A 20,484-nucleotide genomic window follows, 5' to 3' on the forward strand; every position below is an offset into this window, starting at 1 on the left:
CCATATGGTCCCTTACATCGCAGGGAGTGGTTTGACTGCACAAGCACGAAGCGTAGCTGGACCGGAATAGCACATTAGGAGAGCTCTGCTAGTACTCCCACACCATTTCTGCTAAGCCAAATGCAGACATAATCCACTGAGTTGGGAGGCTGGGTTCCCAGCAGCATTAAAGGGGATGGGTGCCTGCCCTTTAATGCCCATCCGCTGCTAAGTCCTTCCCAAAAGGGCTGGGAGGTTTTTGCAGTAACCGTTCGCTGTGTCAGAGCTGAACGTGTGGTCCAGAACAGCACAGAAATCACTGTGGGTTTCAGTCAACTCCTTCATATCGGTTTCTCTTCTTAGCTCAGCCAGAACAGGGTATCTAAAATATATTTGCCTATCTTTGGCATGTTGCAAAAACTTAACCCCCCACGTTAACAGCCCCACTCCTGCTCCCCTCCAAATTGCTGAGAAACAACGCTCTGATATGACAAGGACAAGAAATCACTGCTGGGGGTTGGAGCAGTTAGGGCAGCTCCCACACATGCTGCACAGAGAAGTGGTGTAAACATTGTAATAAATGGTGTAATCACCTGCTCAGCGTGACATCCCCGCCGCGGGGCAGTGAGCGGGACCGCCGGGCTCCGGCTGGCAGCAGCTCCTGCCCCCAGGTGACAGACCCCGCTGCGGACACAAGCCTGCTCGTACAACTGCAAAATACAACCGGGTGATATAAAGACGCTCTAATTTCCAGCAGGAAAAGGCACAAATCCATATATAACGCCATGGGAAACAAGCAGGCGAATCCACCCCTCATGCCTGGGGTCCTATTTAGTCTCAGAAGCATATTACAGGTGTGTCTGTACTTGCAAAGCAATACAAGCTGTCACTGGCTTGGGATGGGGGATGCACTAACAAACTGCCTGGTGCAGGTTAATCTGTTTGTAACCACTGCAGGAAGGCTCTGTCAGATATTGCTGCAAGCTCTTTGGAGCAGAGGTTGCCTTTTTCAGATGTAGAGGACTTAGGAGGACAAGGTCTATTAGAGGCGATACGGATGCACTTATATTCATTAGCAGTGTCTAAAAATCATCCCTGCCTGAGCAGCGTGAAGTCAGCACCGTGATGCAGAGGTGAAGACTGCAGACAGGGAGGGACATGTCCCACTGTGGGATTTGATCCCTGCGTTGTACAGGGCATGTGTCATCCAGCCCCCGCAGCAATAACAACACAAAACCAGGCGAAACCAAGAGCCACGCACTGTTTGGCATTCAGGCTGTGGTACAATGTGTCCTGTCACATCCCACACAAACGCACACACACGTTCTCCCAAGGGCACATCTGCCGACAAAAGCAAACACCTCTGCAGGCACTGAATCAGCCACAAACACTTCTGTGTACGGAAACACACACGGGGACAGCGGCTTCAAAAGATGAGCAAGAACAAAATAAAGCAGTTATAGCAGCGCTTAAACTCCTCCACATCAAACACGGACGGAGTGAGACATTGTAGTTGGCATCGGTTCCCATCTCCTTTTTTTTGCAAAGTTTATTTATGAAATCTGGGGATGAAGGCAGGGTCCCATACGGGATGTGCAGCGCAACCCACACAGGTGAAACCAGATGGTGGCAGTTAACACAGGCAAACAGCAACGAGTAACACAGAAATATAAATAAACTCGTGTTTTTTAGGAATTCATCAGAGATTCGCATAGGCACAAAAAGGATGGATCTTCAAGGGGGACTAAAGCAAAAAGCAACGTAGCTTTTTTGGTCTCTTGCTGTTAACTGCTACGAAAGTACACTGTTTTACACCATTCCATTCTTTATTTCCTCTCTGGAGGTGCTGCCACATGGAAGCAAAGCTGATCAGCAGGCTCCTCTGAGCCTGTGAATTAAAACCTGCTCTCTGATTAAAGCGCCGCTGCACTTTGCTCTCCCTCTGTCTCAGTCTCTGGTCATATTGTTGCTGCGCCAAGACAAAACATGCGCTCTTCTTTCATAAAGAATTGTGTCTCCTTTTCAGCCCAGCACCATGTTACTGGTGAGCGGTTCCCATCTTTCATCACGCAAAGTGAAATGATTAAAAGAGAATTACTGGAATTCCCTACATCTCCATCAGAGATCAGGCTTGGTCATTTGGAAAATAAGTAATGAACATCATTTGTTAATGTCACTGTTAAATAATGAATTTTTTTATGCTTAACACGCCAGGCCTATTTTCTCTTCATTTCTACGTTTGTTTTTGAACCTGCTAATTTAATTAAATCTGCTGTTGAGGAGCCATTAAAGGTGACCAACCATGCAAGATACTTGCTGTGGTGCGCCAGGTAATTAAAGTGAATGGGAGGCAGCTTGGGGGAGAGAGGAGCAGGTCCCTGTGCTGTATCAGGGCAACATCTGGGTTTATGGGGTTATGCCTTTGCAGAAGTAGTTATAGAATATTTTAACACATTGCACAGGATATTCCAATCCCCTCCTGGTCCCAGGGCAATGCTCTGAAAATGCACCCTGGAGGGATTTGGCCTTAAATACATTTCCCTGCAGCTTTTTTTTTTGTTTAATATGTAAGATCATTAAGCATCTCACTGGATAGAAAGGGATTTTTATCTTCCCATCCAAAGGAAAAACATCTGGAATGAACCAGAAATGTAAATGTATGCCTTCTGCTTTGAGGTTCCTCCCCATGCAAAGGTAGGGAAAAGAGCAGGGAAGGAAGGAGAGGCATCAGACGTAGCAGCAATCCTTTTCCCCTGACCAGGTTTCTCAATTACCTGCAGCTTCCAGACATGTTGTTAGCAAAAATCAGGAAGCGCTGGAGTCCTGAAACCCCTCTCAGCCGCCTCACATATTTTATATTTTGTAAAGAGAAAAGTGTTCACCTTTGAACAGCAGGCAGCATTCACGCCTCTCTGTAATCCACACCCGTGAGCTTTGGTTTTGCCTTTCAGAAGGAATTTAATCCACGACACGAGGCAGCACCACAGATTGGGGCTCGGTGGAATTTCCCTTCAAAGCCCCACGAGACACTGCCAGGCGTCGGGTCACAATCCGTCCCTTTGCACCTCCTGCTCCAGCGGGGGCTGCGCCCCTTGGGATGCAGCTGGGGATCCTGCTGCTCTGTGTGTCATGCTCTGAAAGCACTTTGGTCCCCACGTTTCAGCAGATCAGAGACCAGCCTGTCCAACAGCACTTCCCCAGAGAAGGGATGCTCCTGCTCTGGCTCCCCATCCAGCAGACCCATGGGCAATTTTAATGCAAAAATCCACCTGATGCTGGAGGAGCGAGATGGCTGGGGGCACCTTGCCCGGCAATGTCCCATGGGGGAGAGCAGGGACACGTATCTGGGTGATGTGCAGCCTTCTCGAGGTGAGTGTTATCCCAAGAGGATGCTCACTACTGCCTGTCTTTTTTTCCTCCTCGGCAAAACTGCTTCTGTGGGCAATAAGACTTCATCTGAATGAACAGTTAGTAGGGAATGAGATGGGGTTTCTGCTGCTGTGAGACAACATTAAGCAGGGAAGGCTGAAATTATCACATGCTGTCTGATAAAAATACTGTTCTCCAGAGCCCAACGGAGAGCCACCGGATGGCACTTTCTGTCCTCACAGCCTACGTTTGGTAGCTGCTTCATTACTTCTCAGAAGCTGGTAAGAGCTGAGCCATGGCTCCTGCTGAGCAGAAAGCCAGGCTGCCTCCTGCGGCCCTTCCGTGGTGGCTCTGTGCTCATTGCTGAAGCCAATGCAATTTATCCAGCTATAAAAGATTCCTATCTTCCCATGAGTAATTGTACTCCAATTTAAAAGCCGAGTAGCTACAGTGCTGCCATGGCCACTTGCAGGTGACGCTGGGACGTCCAGCATGGTTTCCCACCGCTGCCAGCCATGAGCTGCCCTGACTTACGTGATGTGCTGAGGGCAGTGTTTGCTCAGCAGCATCCCTGCCAGCTTGGCCAAGGGGTGGGGAAGCCCCCGGGGATGGTGCGAGCTCAGCTGGTGCCTTGCGTGGCCACAAGACACCAGCCTGACAGGGTCCCCCAGCACGGGTGGTGGCCCAGGCACTCCAGCAAGGCTGCAAAGTGCCAGCGCCGGTTTCAATAAACTAACTCTAAAAAAGTATTTATCTTGCAAAGAATTCAAAGATGTAAGGACAAGCAAAGCAGGAGACCCAAGTGTGTATTATTATGGTAAAAGAAAACAGGTCATCCCCCTGCCCAGTGGAGGGGAGTGCAGCTGTGCTGATGTTGGGGCAATGCACCCCCTTTGCACCAGGACTGGATTTGGCCAAGTTTCCTCAGGAAGTGAAGAGGGATCCAAAATGCAAATGTAAATAGATGCTTTAAAAAGCACTGGAATATATACAAGCTCCAGCAGGAATGCGGGGAGCAGCTGCTGTTTTTCTCCTTGGCCCTCTGCTGAACGTACACATGCACATTTTGTTGGTTGTAAATGTTTAGAGAAAACAGTTACAATGAGGCTGTTGGAGGACTACTTTCTATCAGCTGGGCGCTTGTATGAGAACTGCAGTGGGGATGAGCTGTGCACGCACAGCCCAGGCTATCAAAACCTTTATCCCAAAGTGTGCTAGGCACAGCTCCTTTACTCTTACATGCTGGTATTGCAGCCCAGGTTTCAAAGAGCAAACACAAAGCAAGTTGTTGAAATGATTGCTTTTACCTCTAACAAGAATACCACTAAACTACTTCCAAATTCAATGATCATCCCACAGAGCTGGTCCAGCATCGGGAGGGGGGGCGGGGAAGTCTGCTGGCCCCACTGGCACCAGCCTTAGCCCTTATACTGATCCCTGGCTCCCTTTTTCTTACCAGCTTTCTATTAGGAGTTGGAAGAAAGCAGAGGTGGGCTGAAAGCAAAACCTCTTCGTTCAAGCAGCCTTAGATGCTGCTGCAAAAAGTGCTCTTCTCCTTCCTTCCCCTTCTCACCCATTCAAGAATTACCGGCCAGCTTAGGATAATGTAGCAATTTAGTCTAGTGAGTTAGCGAGGAGGGAGAGAAAGTCAATGGGTTGATCGCCATAAAGGTAATGGAGAAAGGCGGCACATCTTTAGCCCTGTCTTAGACTCCTGTCTCCCCACACTGGCTCTAGACATCTAACATGCCTGAAGCTAGATGAGGTCATCCCATCCATCGAGCTGAGAATTGGCTGCAGCCAAAAGAAAAGGAGAGAAGCAAGAAGAAAGAGGGGATAAAACCATGCACCAGGAGCTGTTGCAGAGCCTGGCTGAAAACCTGTGGAGCCCCCAAGCATCTGCCTGTCCTCCCGTGCAGAGGAGCAGAAGGCACTTCACCCCTTTCGGCCAAGGCTCTCTGCAAAGTGCTCACATCTCACCCTGGCCCGGGCTGGAGCTCTCCTCCAGCTGGGGCAAAGTCGGGCAAAGCAGAAAACAAATGTGTCCTAATTGCAAGTGGCATCTCCTGCTGTGGGTGGTCTCCAGCCACAGAAGCGTGACATCGTCTGGGAGCCCCACTGCACGGTGGGCAGCAGCGCGGAGGGGCGGCGTGTCCCTGCCCGCGGTTTTCATCCTGCTGCTGGGTAATAAGGGCTTAATGCGGGAAAGGACGCACTGGGCTGTGCAGCAATCAGCCAGGAGCTGGCCACAACAGCCATCATTAAAGGTGCACAACTGGCTCCCAGAGAACAAAAGCCCCGTCTCTCCCACCAGCCCTCCCAGTACAATTTTGGTGCTGGGCCAGGGCATTGCAATTGTTGTTTTGACGGACGCTGATTCAAAACAAGCCCTCAGTCAGTAATGAGGTTTGTTCAAATTGCCTGGGACTCCGTTTGTTCTCCTCTCAATTAATGCTTTCAGAGGAAGAATGCAAATTTCCCAAACTGGGGGATGAGGAGGGAGTGGGGATGGAGGTGGTGGGGTGAGAGGGTGACTGGTTCATCAGAGGGAAGGATGAACCTCCAGCTTTTCGCATCCAACCCAGCTTTGCCTCTTGGACAGTAAAACAGTTGAATATCGACAAGAGGGTTCATAATTAATAACCTTTAACTGGATGCCATTAATGAGGAAGATGACGGCAAATCCTAACCCCCCAATGCGACATGATAGTGGTGCTCTTCGATCATTAACCACGTGTGCTGGGTGCTGCTCCCGGGGCTGTAGCTCCCTTCCAGCCTCCACACAGGCAAAGGAGGAGGCAGAAAGCTGCCTCTGTGGGGACAATTGGGTGACATCTCATGGCGCTGTGATGCTCTGGATGTGTCAGCAGAGAGGCTGAGTAGTCCTGATGCAGAAGTGGGTCATGGGAGAATTTTCCTGTGGTTCTGTGGGTCTGAAATACACCAAAGCTGGGGTTCCCCTGCTGGTGGTCAGTCTGGAGCAAACTGGTGCAAATCTGTGCATTCCCACAAGGACTTGGCAGATGGGTGCCCACAGGCCACCTCCTTCCACCTGTGTCACCCATTCACTTGGTGTCCCCTATATGCCACATCTGGCCACATTACAGGGCCATTTCTTGCTCCTGCTCTTTTTCTGGGAATGAATTTCTACCTGTTTGCCCATGAATTACACTCGCAGCAAGGCAGACTGCTCTGTGCGCTGGCCAAACTTACTTGTCGTACAAGAAGACACCTAGAATTGTTTTTCCCTTTGTTTTATTGGTGGCTTTGCTCTGATTAAACATGTCCCCTTCCTCCCAGTCCCCCTTCCCCTCCCTCTTGGCTGAGCCAAGCGACCCCGAGACCTCCATGGGACCTGGGGCAGGGGGCTGGAGGCTCTAGCACAGTCAGAAGGACTTCAGAGCTTTTACATTTTTAAAAAAGGGCATTTGGGGGCCAGCAGGCTCTGAGTAGATAGTCCTAGGACTGCAGTTTGAATTTGCATCCTCATGTTTTTGTTTGCCCTGGGAGCAGGCAGGAGCCAAGCGGGGCTCAGCCCGGCAAATGGTCCAGAAAAGAAAGTGGTACAGAAAGGAGAGAATAAGTATCCCTGTTTTGCCTTGGGGGTGAAAGATAAGCGAATGTAAATGAATCTCAATCTGTTCAGTTCTTAAAACTGATGCTCTCTGAAGGAAAAATAAACAGTTCTGGATTGTTAATGTTTGTGCTTAGTTCCTTATGTGCTCAGTTCTCTCCTTCAGAAATGTTCTCTGCGCTCTGGGCTTGATGGTCATTTTCTAATTGAGCAAATGCTTTTTGCTTTTTTTTCCCCAAAAATGAAAGCTCAGTTCTCCTGGATAATTTAACTTCTTATAAAATATTGAGAATTAAGACCTAATGGAAAAAACCCTAAAATAAATATTTTATGGCTCTGAAAAGCTCCCAAACTCCAGCATAGAAAGCTGTTAGATACTGCTGTGTTTCCTTAAAAAAAAAAAAAAAAGAAAGTTTACTGCTTGGAAAAACTCATAACTAATTTATTTATGGCCTTGGTGGTCAGGGGCAGCAGCCTGTGATGAGGGGAGGGGATGGGCATTGGGAAGGTTTTAGGAGCAAAGCAGAAAGAATGAATTTTGCTCCCTTAAAAATATCAGTTGCTGACCTGTCTTTATTGACACCCTGCTACAGAAGCCACTTGTTAAAATCCAGATCCTGCGAAAGCCCAGCCCTTGTCAGTAAGGTGCTTGAAGGGGCTCAGGCTCCTTTTGAGAAAGCTGAGCGCTGGTCACAGACTAGGCATTGCTGGAAAATCCCTGAGTCACCTGCTGGTGGCATCTACGTGTCCCTGCTGGGGCCAGGAGCGATGGTCACAGCCATTGCCTGGGGTTCCCCAGGGACATGCCTGCATCGAGGTGGTGTGAATCCACCCATGTACATTTGAACATAAAGATGCAGGGATGTTTTCCTGCTTGAACTTCTTATGCTGCTCTTGCTTTTCCACTAGATTTTTAAAAATGCAGAAAAGGCAGCTTTTGTGAAAAACCCCCTTCCTGCCCCACTTGGCCAGCGCCAGCCCTGCCTTTCCCCGGTCCTCATTACAGGCTGGGCAAGGGAATGGCTCCAAGAGGTGACGGTGTCAGGGAGCGGTCAGGAAAAGTTTAAGAAGTGCTGCGATTAGGATTAGCCCATTTTTCTTTCTATCTAATCAATGAGGTTCTCTACATGGATGCATACGAACCCATTTCCTAGGAGGGAGACTAACTCTATGGGGAACGTGGGTTTTGATGGATCATCCTGCACCCGGGCAGCCTCTCCGTTGGCCCCTAACAGCATCCCCACGGCACGGCAGCTGACTGATAGATGGCAGCTAGGAAACCCCAGGAGAGGGAAAGTGAAGGATATTCCTATTATCTGCAGGCATGTTCAGTGGACAGGATTCCTTTTTTTTTTTTTTTTTAATTATTATTTTGAATCTCTATCCAGAGAGGTTTAGTTATAAAGGGGGAAACTGTTCGGCTCATTATCCTTTAATTATTGAAGTGAATGATTTGGGTAAAATGGAGGAAACTGAAAACATGGAGATTATATTCCAGTCCATTAGGCAACCTTAGATTTCCTAAAGCAGTATCTTTAAGGCTGGCAGGAATATTTTTTAATTTATTCTGTCATCTGTGAACAGAGAGAACTGTGTCATTACTGAAAGGACTTTTCAAAAGAGAGACATTTTATCCCGTTTTGCTCTTCTTAGCAATAATCTCTCTGTGCCTCCCACCCCTGAGCTGATTTCTGTTTTAGTTGGGCTTTTTATTTAGAAAAAATGATCAGTCTGGCATTTGAAAAGCCTGCCTGCTCCACTAGTGATCATACCTCACCTCCCCAGAATTGTGAAACACTAAAAACCAAGCAGGATGCATGGAGAGCAGAAGTTTCACTGTGGTTACAAAATGTTCAATAAGACATAATATTGTGAGAATGATAAAAATGTTTTCACTAGAAATAAATCGGTATTATGAAAACACACCGCATGAAGAATAGGGATGCTCTACAATCAGGAAGAGGGCTGTGACACTAGGCATGTACCTCTTTCCATAGCACCATTTTTTTTCCTTCCAGAGATGGGCCAGGATGGCGCTGGGATTGCCCTTTCCCTGCTGCTCTGGGTGGCACTGGGCAGCTGTGGAGCTGTGTCCCTTGCTGCTGGTGGCACCTCGCTGCTGCTGGGGCCAGAGCCAGGACAGCACCCCCACACCTCCCCGCTGCTGCCCACCTGGAAAATGGCATTTCTGATAAACTTCATACTTAGGTTTTCTAAGAAGTTTTCTAGAGAAAGGGAGGAGTTTCAGCCACTCATTTCACAGCTCCTCTGCCCGGCTGCAGAAACCCCAGTGATGGCGCTGGGTTTGCTCCCTGCAGCACAAAGGCAGCAGCTGGTCACTGATCAGTGGTCTCTTTGCTGTCACCGACTCACCTCCCACCCCCCTCTTCCCCACCAAACTCCTTGGCCTTCCTCAGCTGCTCCCTGCACCGCTCCTGCCTGCACTTCACATTACTGCTGACCCCCAGCCTCTAACTTGCCTCCGTCTTTTTTGACAGCACCCGATTCAAAGTGGGACGTGGTTGGACAAGACCTCAAATGTGGTAAGAAAGCAAAGAAATCGGCTTCACACATCCCCAAATGAGATTTGACTGAGAAGTGGCATCATATTGCAATACTGGTCTATGTTTAGCTTGTGATCCACTTTTACGCCATACTGTTCTTCGGTCAATTAATTTTGATGTGGTACTTGCACATTTGTATTCTTCTTAAACATACCATTTTACAGTTTTTACTGAAAGTTACATCGCTAGATTCCTAATCAGGTACTTGACTTGTTAAGATAATTTTTGTTCTGATAAGGTGTTTTCAACCAAGTGTATGTCCAAATTACATCTTTCAGGCAGTGATTTCCTCCAGACAGCACTGTCCTAAGTTATGAGAGCATCAATCCAAACACTGTCAAAAGCCTCCTTACTCAAAAGCCATCACACATATCACTTGGCTTTTATTCCAAAAGAGGAAATGAAATCAATTTGACATGTCAGCATACATTTAGGTGAAACTGAGGGGTATTTTTAGCATGGGAGAGTTGTTATTGGGCTGTTTTGGAGGGTTTTAGCACAGAGCACCACTCTTTAAGTACATCTACTCCAAAGACTCCAAAAGTTGGGGTAACTCAACAGACTGTTGATATACTAATGAGTTTGTCTGATGAAGATAAGATCTAAATATATCTTAAATAAAGAGATAAGTTCTTGGTAAAACACAGCTGGCTTCAGAGTCTGTCAAACACCAGCAAGTTTTCAGCAACCCCCTTCAGCTGCTCTCCCTCTATAGTTTAACTTGGTCCTTTCCATATATCTCCAAAATCCAAACAGCTCGATACTTATCTCATGTGAAAGCTAACAGTGTACCTTTTTTTTTTTTTTTGAGAGAGAGCGACTTAAGTTCATCAATTATGTTGCTGTTATTCCAGACACTCAGTTTCCTAAGTGCCTCCAATAACAGAGTTGAGTTATCGACATAATGTTACTGTAATTTTTGCTACCTAAAAGTGTATATTGCTGATGTTTGGCCTTATGTCCCTTTCTTTCCTCTTCATCTGAAACGTCATATCCTTCTTATTTCTGTTCATTACATCTTACATCATTATTCTCAGTTTGCACACACATATGTGAGGGTGTTTTTTTTCCATGTGTAGTCTGAATCAAATTCAGTTTGAAGCAAGTTGTTTTATGTCTTTGGAAACCCATGAAAGATTTCTGAGAGCCAGACATCCCTTTCTAGCTGTACAACTGAGGATCAAACATACTAAAAATAAAACCCTGTTCTTAAACAACTCTGATGGGTGGCTGAAGATTGAAAACTGAAAAGTGTTGTCTCCCAATAATTGCTTTCAATTAATGAGTTTGCCTTTTGCTGAAGACAGCTGAGGTGCAAATGGCCACTGGAGCTGACTACCATTGTGCCCGAGAAATTCTACTCTGAGAATAAAAGTTGTCTCTTTGTAAAGACACAATGCGGTGTCCATGGGATTTTGTTTCCATCAACAGTAAATCATGTGTTTCCATCTTAACAAGTATTTTTACAAAGTAAATTCTTAAAAAATATGATGGACCAGCTCCAAAAGTTGTGAAAGAACCCTTAGTTTCCCTTGTGCTAGCAAACCACTGTAAAAATATATACAGAGTTGAGACGAAGTTGACAATTTTTCCTAACAAGTAAAGAAAACACACTGAGCTCAAATCCAGCAATAAGAAATGCAGAAGTTTCATAAAGAGTTTGGATCTGATCCACAGCTGGTAAATTAAAATAAAATATCTTAAACCCACTTCTTCCCATAAGAAGGTACAGACCTTAAAGATCTATTTTTACATAGCTAAATTAGGATGATAATAGTTTCACAACTGTTTCCCACAAAGGGGAACTGACAGTGAGTCCCCCAAAATACCTGTTGAAATGCTGCAAGCTCCAAATTTGGGTGCAAAAGTCTGATGGAAGCATTTGACCTTCTTTTCGAAAGAAGTGGGGGAGGCTTCTTGCGAGTCTTTCAAACAATGTCAGTCTGTCAATTTTCAGACTCGTTAATTTTTTCCAGCTGTAAATCAATCATCTTATTAACTCTTCTCTAATGTCTCCCACCAAGTTATCTGGGACTGGCAGCTTGACAAGCCATTTTTGCAGAGCCGTGAGAATAAAGTTTCTCTTGTGCATTGCCGTGATGTCATGAGCACTCGCTCCTGGCTTTCACTGATCCTCTTTCACAAAAGCCTCCTTCTTTGCTTGTAGCAATTATTCAGCTATTAAAGCACATTACGTTAGGTTTCTTATTTTAAGAGTGATATCACTCCTTGCTTTAATGTCCAGCCGATGGAGCAATTTGCACTAACTTCCCCTGACACCGTGTTGGTGCTCGAGTCCCCAGGTTATGCTCCTGCCTGCATAAAGCTGCTATTGATGGGATCTACATGTGGAGAAAGCAGAGGGGCTGTGACTGATTTAAACACCTAAGTATGCAGTATTATGTACTCACTCCTATGAAGCAACATTACCAGAGCCACCATTTAAACCTTTCCTCCATGCCTCTTCATCTCAGTTGCTTAAGAGGATGAAGCTCAGGAGAGCTGATGTGCGTGGGCACATGCATGTTTGGGAATGTCTCCTTCCCACTTCTGGCCCATTGCTTGTGCCAGACCAGACCAAGACATTGCTGCTCCAGGTACACAGCTCCTACCAGTCCTGCAAAACCAGGTGGCCAGGTTGGAGAGGAAAACATGCAAAGAGGAGCTCAGCTCTCCTAGCAGAGAGCTGCCATGGAAAAGGTGCTCCAGAAAGCTTCACTTGGAGCCTGCACCTCCTTATGAACCACAGCATGTGTACACACAGCTGTGGTGATCTGTCCCTTGTCTATCTGCAGCCCATCACTATCCAAACTGCATTCAGGGATCTTCCCTCCAGAGGGAACCAGATTAAAGTGAACCCCGGGCTTGTAGGGACAGGGGAGCACAGTTGGTAGGGACCTGGCAAGCGCAGAGCTTGCTGAAGTTCCTCCATCTCCACGGAGCCATAGAACAGCACGTGGCCTGAGCCCTGGTGCTCTGAGGACCAGCTGCTGACATTCCCTCACCTTTGTTATATTTGCTCTTCCTCCTTCCCAGCAAACTCAACTTCCTCCTCCCATTTGGCACATTAATTACTGGCTTTCAACCTTCCATCCAAACCCCTCTTCTTGTCTCCCCTTTACTATCGTGTGATAGGGGGTGACCGCGGCCAGCTGGGTACCAAGGCGCTGCTTGCACGGGTCTCATGTCTGCAGCTCAGACAGCTCCTGTTCTCCCAGTTCAAAACCAGAACGACTGTAGCCTCTGACTTCCACCCAGGAGATGCTGATTTCAGCTAACCCTTCATTTCTATTTCTGTCCCCAGTTTGGGAGTAGCACAGGGACAGGGCTGACGCAGGAGAGCTCCTTGCCTATCCCAGCCTGCAGGTCCACTCCAGCTCCGCCGAGGGGGTTGTAGCAAGATGGCAGGTTGGGGCAAACCCAAACTGCTCTAGAGCATCACGGTGGGACTGACGCCAAAAAGGCAGCCAGCTTCTGAGTGACCCACCCCACTTCTGAGCCTCTGCACACCCATGCGTACACCCTCCTCCCAGCTGGAGGATGCTGCCAGCAGCTGTATCCCGACCAGCAGCACCCAGCTCCTGCCTGCCCACAGAGCCTGCCTGGCACCTGTGGCCCTTTTTTTTGGATGGGGCAGGGAAGGGGAGGTCTGACCGCTTTGCCTTGCTCATGGCGTCCCCTCAGCGGGGCTGGTGTTCAGCTCCAGCTCCAGTTTCCCTGCAGGTGGTCCAGTGCTCAGGAGGCTCAGGTGTATATATAAGACCTGCTATTTATAGGTCCGCTTAATTTCCCAGTTCCGCTGTGTATTAACCACAAACCAAGCAAAACGTGCAGCTATCTGTTATTACTGTTACATCTTGCACGCAAGGTGCGGAGCCCAGAGGCTGCTGAAGGACTTTCCACTGACAAACACCTAGCCGGTGCAGCAAGCAGCGCTTCGGGTTTAAAGAGCCAGCGAGGGCTTAAAATCCATTTTACTGACTGAATATAAATGTCAAATACATACGGGTATGCTGGGGGTTTGATTCTGAATTTGCTGTGGCATAACCAGGAACAAGTGCCTACCACGCAATGCGACTTTCCATCTCTCTCAAAAGCCTGATGTGATCTGATCAGCCTAAATTCATGCCTGCTACTTTGTCTAATCTGAATTAAGAGTTAGCAAGGTGTTATCACTATTAATATCACTGTTCAACGAGCAATTTATGATGTGCTTGAGTATGTCAAATAGAGGTGTCAGTGTTTGAAGACTACACTAAATTTTTAAGTACTAAGAAGCTGAAAATAGCAGAAGCCAAAGAGAAACAAGCACTTCTCATAAAGTGATTAATCCAAACCTAAAATATTTGGGGTAAATTGCTCTCCAGAGATCCCTTTTCTCTTCACTACCAGCTGAGGGAAATTATATGACCAGCTGACTCCACCAGCTCTGCTAAGTGGCACAGGCCAGTTTGGGTCCCAATAATGCAAAAAGTCAGTTTTATAGAACCATTATTTATTTTTTTTCAGACTACCTTGGCATGCAGCAGGGCAGTGGAGCGTGAGCTTGACATTTAAGGGTTTCACTCAAGTATGCAACTGAGAAGAAAAAGCATTAGGTGCTACTAAGCACTTGGACAACACATGGATGCATAGTGCGAAACCCAGCTCAGAGCTCACAGGAAATAGAGCAGAAGCAGCAGAATGGCTGATGAAACCTGGAAGGATTTAGTTGTAATTACATGTAAAAGCTCGGAAAGGAAATCACAAAAAGGGAAAAGATGTCATAGGAGAAAGTGGCAAAGAAAAGCTTGACAAGCTGCAAGAACATGGGTTAGAAGGAGAAGCATGAGACAAGATGCTATGAAGCAGCTCTGGGATAACAGGATTACAAAGCGTAACCTGGATGTTGGAGCAACCACATGACAAGGGAAATCCAGAAGACTTTAGTCTGTGTTAGCTCCTAATAACAGACTTCATACAATGCTCTGAGGTCTGAGGATCCGTGTTACTCATTCCTTCTGGAGCAGGACATGAGGCAGCCATTTAGCAGCGCGTGACAACGGTGCAGAAAGGATCTGAGCAGGCTGCGAAGTGGACTAAGACACCCAGCTATAACTGTCTGGAGAGCATGGGCTCACGGCATGTGACTGCTGTCCTGCACAGGCTGTCCTGATGGGAACACTGATGACTGCACATGGCCAGGAATTGAAAATAAATGGAATGGAGTGATCTATCAGTGTTAGTGACCTTGTCATTGGCATAAAAGTCCAAAGGACTTTGGGTTGGGGAGCCTTCTCTGTGGTTTGCATCTGCATTCTCTGCTGTAGGATCGTTTCTGTGTGACAGCTACGGGACTTTGGCTTCTGTCTCCACCAGAGTAAACAGACCTTTTGCAACACACCTTTCCATTGATTGTGTGACTCACTTAATGAAGGCCCTGCAAATTCACATACATTTTAATTTGAGAAGAATCCCATCAAGGAAGAGAAGCCTCCTGCCAGACTGGTTCCAATGCCTCTCGGCTCTGGGCAGCAGCCAGCTCCGACAGCTCCTTTCAGCACAAAGCGAAAGAGAAAGAGGAGGGGGAGAAAAACTTGCAACTAAAGAGAATTTAGTGGCAAAAATGTACTTCAGACGAACTTTTATGGGGTCTCTCTGGACAGCGCTTGTTAAAATCCGATAATCACTTACAAAAAATCCTATTAAACTGGCAAAAGGGAAAAGCTGAATAAGGAAAAAATTGCATGAGATGGGTTATATATAATCATCATCATCAAGGTTTAATGTAGTTCAGATATGCACCATGGTGAGGGAAGATGTTCTCTGCTTTCACTTTGGTACAGGGTGGGCTGAAGTGAAATCACAAGAGCCCCATCGAGCCACCCTGGATGTAACCTCCATGTCTGCCATCGAAGGTGGCTGATGGCTGTACAGGATAGCAGCCTGGCAGCTCTGTGCTGATTCACACTGCCTGCTCCTATGTGCAAACCTCTGTAGGGAGCTGAAGCTTTTTAACCCCTCGAAGCAGCTGGTTATCATACCTGGCACCCAGTGGGGCCACCCTGCCTGGCACAAGGACCACAGCCCCGCAAGGTGGTCCATCCAAAAGCAGCCCAGAGGGAGAGTTTCGAGGGATGGAGGGAGCACTGGGTTACAAAACACTTCTGATGCGATGGCAAAGTGACACAACTGCACCTGCTTGTCACCGAGCCCTAAACACCTCATTTAAAACTTCCTGGGTTTGAGGGGGTTTGCCAGGTTTATGGCACATTAAGACCTGAGTGATTGTCCTGGTTTCAGCTGGGACAGAGTTGATTTTCTTCCCAGTAGCCGGCACAGTACTGTGGTTTGGATTTCATATGAGAATATGTTGATAACACACTGATGTTTTAGTCGCTAAGTCGTGCTTACCCCAAGTCAAGGACTTTTCACTTTCCTGTGCTCTGCCAGTGAGAAGGGGCACAAGGAGCCAGGAGGGGACACAGCCAGGACAGCTGACCCAAGCCAGCCAAAGGGATATTCCATACCATAGAACACCACACTCAGTATATAAACCAGGGCAGCCGGCCGGGAGGTGCTGGTCACTGCTCAGGGACCACCCAGGTGTCGGTCAGCAGGTGTTGAGCAATTGCATTGGGCATCACTTGTTTCTCCTGGGTTTTATTCCTCTCTCTTCTTGTTACCTCCCTTTTCATTACAATTATTATTATATTTTACTTTATTTCAATTATGAAACTATTCTTAACTCATGGGTTTTACCTTTTCCTGATTCTCTTCCCCATCCCACTGGGCTGGGGGGAGTGAGCGAATGGCTGGGTGGTACTTAGTTGCTGCCTGGGGTTAAACCATGGTAGTCATCTTTCCTTCTGTGGGTACCCCCTCTTGTCCCAAGGACATTATGGGTCAGTTCTGTGCTTGAGAACTGGCAGCCACTTGTAGCTACCCTGTGAATTTTTATTTTATTAGCAGATGTTTTCTGCATTGTACATCTCTGCGGACAACCTCCAGCTCATAAGAAAGGTGAACATTCATGGTTTCAACCTGTTTTGGACTGGAAGTAAAAAATAACACTAAAAGAGTCCCATGAAAAGGAAGTCTTGCTTCTTTACCTGCTGTGACAGCAGCCGAGCTGGTCCCTCAGTGTGGCATAGGCAGCTACTCCCATTTGCAGGTTTATATTTCAAAAGTGGTCACAGTCAATGGAAAATGAAAACCAAACACAAAGTAAATCTCTTGCAAAGAGAATACCTGATCCAGACATGCTGGTGGGCCCTTCTGCTAAGGCAGTCTGCAAACAAGATACCCCAGCCATGGGGTGCCCTGGGCGGGGAGATGACCAGAAACAGGACATTTTGCTCCTCATCAGCTGCACATCAAAATGCCAAAGGCTAAGCAGAAAGCTGCAAGTGGCCTGACAGACTTCCAGCAGAAGGACATGTGGGTGCAGAAGGGTACCTGCAGCGCAGGGAGGTCTTGTATACTGTATTCACGTAGGCACACATCTCCTAGTGTTAGCAGAGCCTTCTCTGTTGCACGCTTTTTAACCTGGTGGTGTTAGCATGTCTTAAAGCAGAAAGTGCAATTTTTCTTAAACATCATGCATACATCAGCATTATTATTATCAGTTGGACACAACTACGGCATATATGCTGCAAAGAACAGAGCTGCTCTGTGCAGGCATAATGGGAATTTCCCCATGATTTTTGCTGGATATCCAGAAGTCAGGTGCACCACAGCCCACACTAGTACGGTAGCAAATCGTCACCAAAATTGGTAGTACACTGACCAAGTTGTTACAGTCAGCAAGTCTGTGTATTAAGCATGTTGATGACTAGTGGACATCAGGTTTTTCATTGAGACCTCAACACTTTTTGCCTGCTGCGATGTTCAACAGTCATGAAAATCCAGACCTTGGTCTCCAAAGGATTTTTAACTTGTGCTAACACAGTAGACGTTAAGCAGAGTGGTTCATGATAAGGCAAGTGAGCACCACTGGGTGCCATGGAAGGTAAGTTTTTCCATGGGTAAAAAGAAATAAACCCATGCATTTAACTGAAACAAAACAGTTACTTTTAAAGTTGTGAGAAATCCAGGTATTAATTTACAGGGTGAACGAAGGTTTCTGCACAAACAATGTTTTCAGAGTATTGTTTGTCTTGGAGAAGAAGCGCTCATAAATCTATGGCCTATGCCATTGCAAAAATTATCTCAGCTAATTTCAGGCCCAAACTAATTAATCAGCACTTGTTGCTATGTTAATTAGCCAAAAGTGACCTCAGATGTATCTGGCCTTTTCCGGCTACTTAGCCCTAATGGGAGTGTATGCACCTGAGGCAAAACCCAGGAATAAATAGACGTGAAGCCGGCTTCCAGCTGGGTAAATACAGCCCAGACTTCCCGGTTCCTACGCTTGTGAAATAAACAGTGCCTCAGCCTTGTCTCTCCTTGCTTTCTGGCCTTGTGGAACATCTACGACTCTCTGGGCTCTAAATCGAGCCTTTGCCATGTGTTATTTATGCAGCGGTGGCCTTGGAAAGCTTTACAGCTCAGTCTTGGCCACGCTAAGATGATTGCTGCAGTATTTCCTGCCGGGAAGCTTGTGCTGCTGGCGATCCACCGCGCGCCAGGCACACACGGCCCGGCAAAGCCCCCTCCTCGGGGGGCAGGCGGGGGCTTCCCTGTGGCCATGGGCCTGTCTGCCTGACACCAGCTGCCTTCAGGGCCAGGTCCCTCCTCCGTGACCCGCCTCTGCAGCCGCGCTCCTCGCACCACCGCCAATACTCAGGATTCGGCCCTTCATCCCCAGCTGGCTCTCCAGGGTTGCAAGGCCAACTTCATCACGAGAGACGTGGCCCAGGTGCCCTTCCAGCTAAGGGTCGGTGGTGGTGAAGAGCAGAAAGCCAATGACACCTTTTGAAAGATCATTTACATCTACACAGGCAGCTCCTGTTAGTTTTCCTAAATCAGATGATCTTTTTATTTTCAGACTAAGTGAAGGAATCAGGCTTTCCCTGACAGAATCAGAAAGCTTCTTCTAGGTTAGGACATGAGGATGTATCATGTGAGCTAGCTGGAACTAAATCCTTGGTTAGGACAAAGCACTTGAAAATACACAAAGCTAACCAGGTCAAGAATATTATTCCTATAGATCTATTATTGTATATAGGTTGATAGTCTATATAGGTCTGTTATTTTAAATCCCTTTATTCAGTTTTTTGATTCTTAATGTGCCTAACTGCAACTCTCAGACAAAAAACCCGATTAGCCCCATGTCACAGATGAAGTGACTTGCCCAAGGCCTCGAGTGAGAAGCCAAACCCCCTCCCCAACACAAACTCAGCTTTTCCAGCTCCTGCACGTGTGGGAACCTGGACTTTGCTGCAACCCAGTATCCTCACAAGCAGCTGGATCAAGCAGGCTAACAAAACACAAACGCAACCCCTCTTTTCTACCAGAGCCCCTGACGGCACTCCCAGAGGCAGCGCGACCATGGCTGAACACCTCCCTCTATCACAGGGATAAAGCTGGAGCATTTCCAGCCGCTGCCCCCATCCTGCTTGTGTGCAAGCAGGTTACTTGGGAAAGTTTCTGGTCTCAAGAAATTAGCTGGTTTTGAAAGTATTTTTTAATCTACTGGAATATTTTTCTTTCTAAAGAAGCTGCAATTCTGACTTTTACCAGTTATAGCAAAACACCAGTTTTCCTATTTTCCCTGAGTCTCTTTGACTCCTACTAACTTGCTTTAAGAACATTTTCAACTGAACCATCCCCAGCTGAAACTGCTTGTTGTTGCTCTTAAACAGCCATGAACATTTAAAAAAAACCTGTTTGAAAATCCCAAATCTCTCTTGAGTTGCTTTCAAGGAACTTTTATGAACCACAGTTTGTATCATACCACACCATTCAGCAAGACATGGGGCTGGAACAAAGATATTAACGGGCATGACCAACCTTTAAAATATCCAAGTGAGGGATAACAGTTAAATGTTGTGAAGGTTATGGCTGGGAACATAGGAAGCCATAGGTGAGCGTATGGCTGCTACTTAAAGGCTCTTTCATTTTCTTCAGCTCTTATGAGCCTGCAAAGAATGAAACATTCAGTGTAGGAAAGGGAATTATTTTCTAAAATCGAAGCCATGTATCTTAGAGTGGTCTTATCTCTGGAACATGATCTTATTATGCATAATAACTCGAAATAAGAACAAATGATGTTGGTCTCTCTTGGGATCATGTCAGAGTACGTTATGTTTTGAACTCAAGCTAGTTTGAAATCAGTCACTAAGGCATCTGCAGGAATTCTTTAAGGACTTCTTCAAATGTGGTGAATGTAAAAGCAACATTACTTTTAACTACTTCACTCTTCTAACCCAATTCAGCTCATTATTTTGGCAGCATGAGATGCAAAGGGAAGGCTTCTTGCATTTCACATATGCTTTCTAAATAAATGGAGATGCCTTGCTGCTTTTGGAAAGGATGATTATTTTGTTTATAAATTAAAAAAATGCTAGCTTAACTGCCTCGGAGACCCTATTCCTCTAATGTTAATGGCAGAACCGGGGACTGAGCAAGACAGCACCTTCCCCACATCACACCACCTGTCCCCTGCGCAGCGATGAGCCCACACACACTGCACAGAGCCCCAGGTGATGTTCTCAGGCTCAGACCAGGCATCTGGGGCAAGGGCTGTGAGAGAGAAGCACCTGAAGAAACGCCGCTCCCACGTCTGCGATTGCCAGTACGTGACCAGAGCATCCCTGGGAGACTTCAAGAGCGAGTCAGGTCAGCTACCCTCAGCAGGGGATAACTCCTTCCTCTGCTCTCTCCCTTACCTCACTCACATGTATTACACTTCGGTGCCTTTCACTGCAGGTTAGTAAAGGTGCATTATGCATGAGCAGCTACTGGTCGGTGCTGTTAATGTGGGGTAAGGTTACCCAGCAGCAGCAGGTAGAGCTGAAAGCTAAAATTGATCCCAGCCTTTGTTATCTGACCACCTAAGACACAGCGCCCAAACTG

At 46.9% G+C, this 20,484-nt stretch overlaps 1 long non-coding RNA gene across 1 annotated transcript; it reads left to right on the top strand.

Annotated features, from left to right (window-relative positions):
* Positions 1-317: 317 nt before the first annotated feature.
* Positions 318-18,165, top strand: LOC121082640. The gene is made up of 3 exons (XR_005826080.1): positions 318-328; positions 1,554-1,558; positions 18,135-18,165. It is a non-coding gene; the product is annotated as an uncharacterized LOC121082640 (long non-coding RNA).
* Positions 18,166-20,484: the final 2,319 nt, after the last annotated feature.

Source organism: Falco naumanni, chromosome 1 (assembly GCF_017639655.2).
Source record: "Falco naumanni isolate bFalNau1 chromosome 1, bFalNau1.pat, whole genome shotgun sequence".
Classification (NCBI taxonomy): domain Eukaryota; kingdom Metazoa; phylum Chordata; class Aves; order Falconiformes; family Falconidae; genus Falco; species Falco naumanni.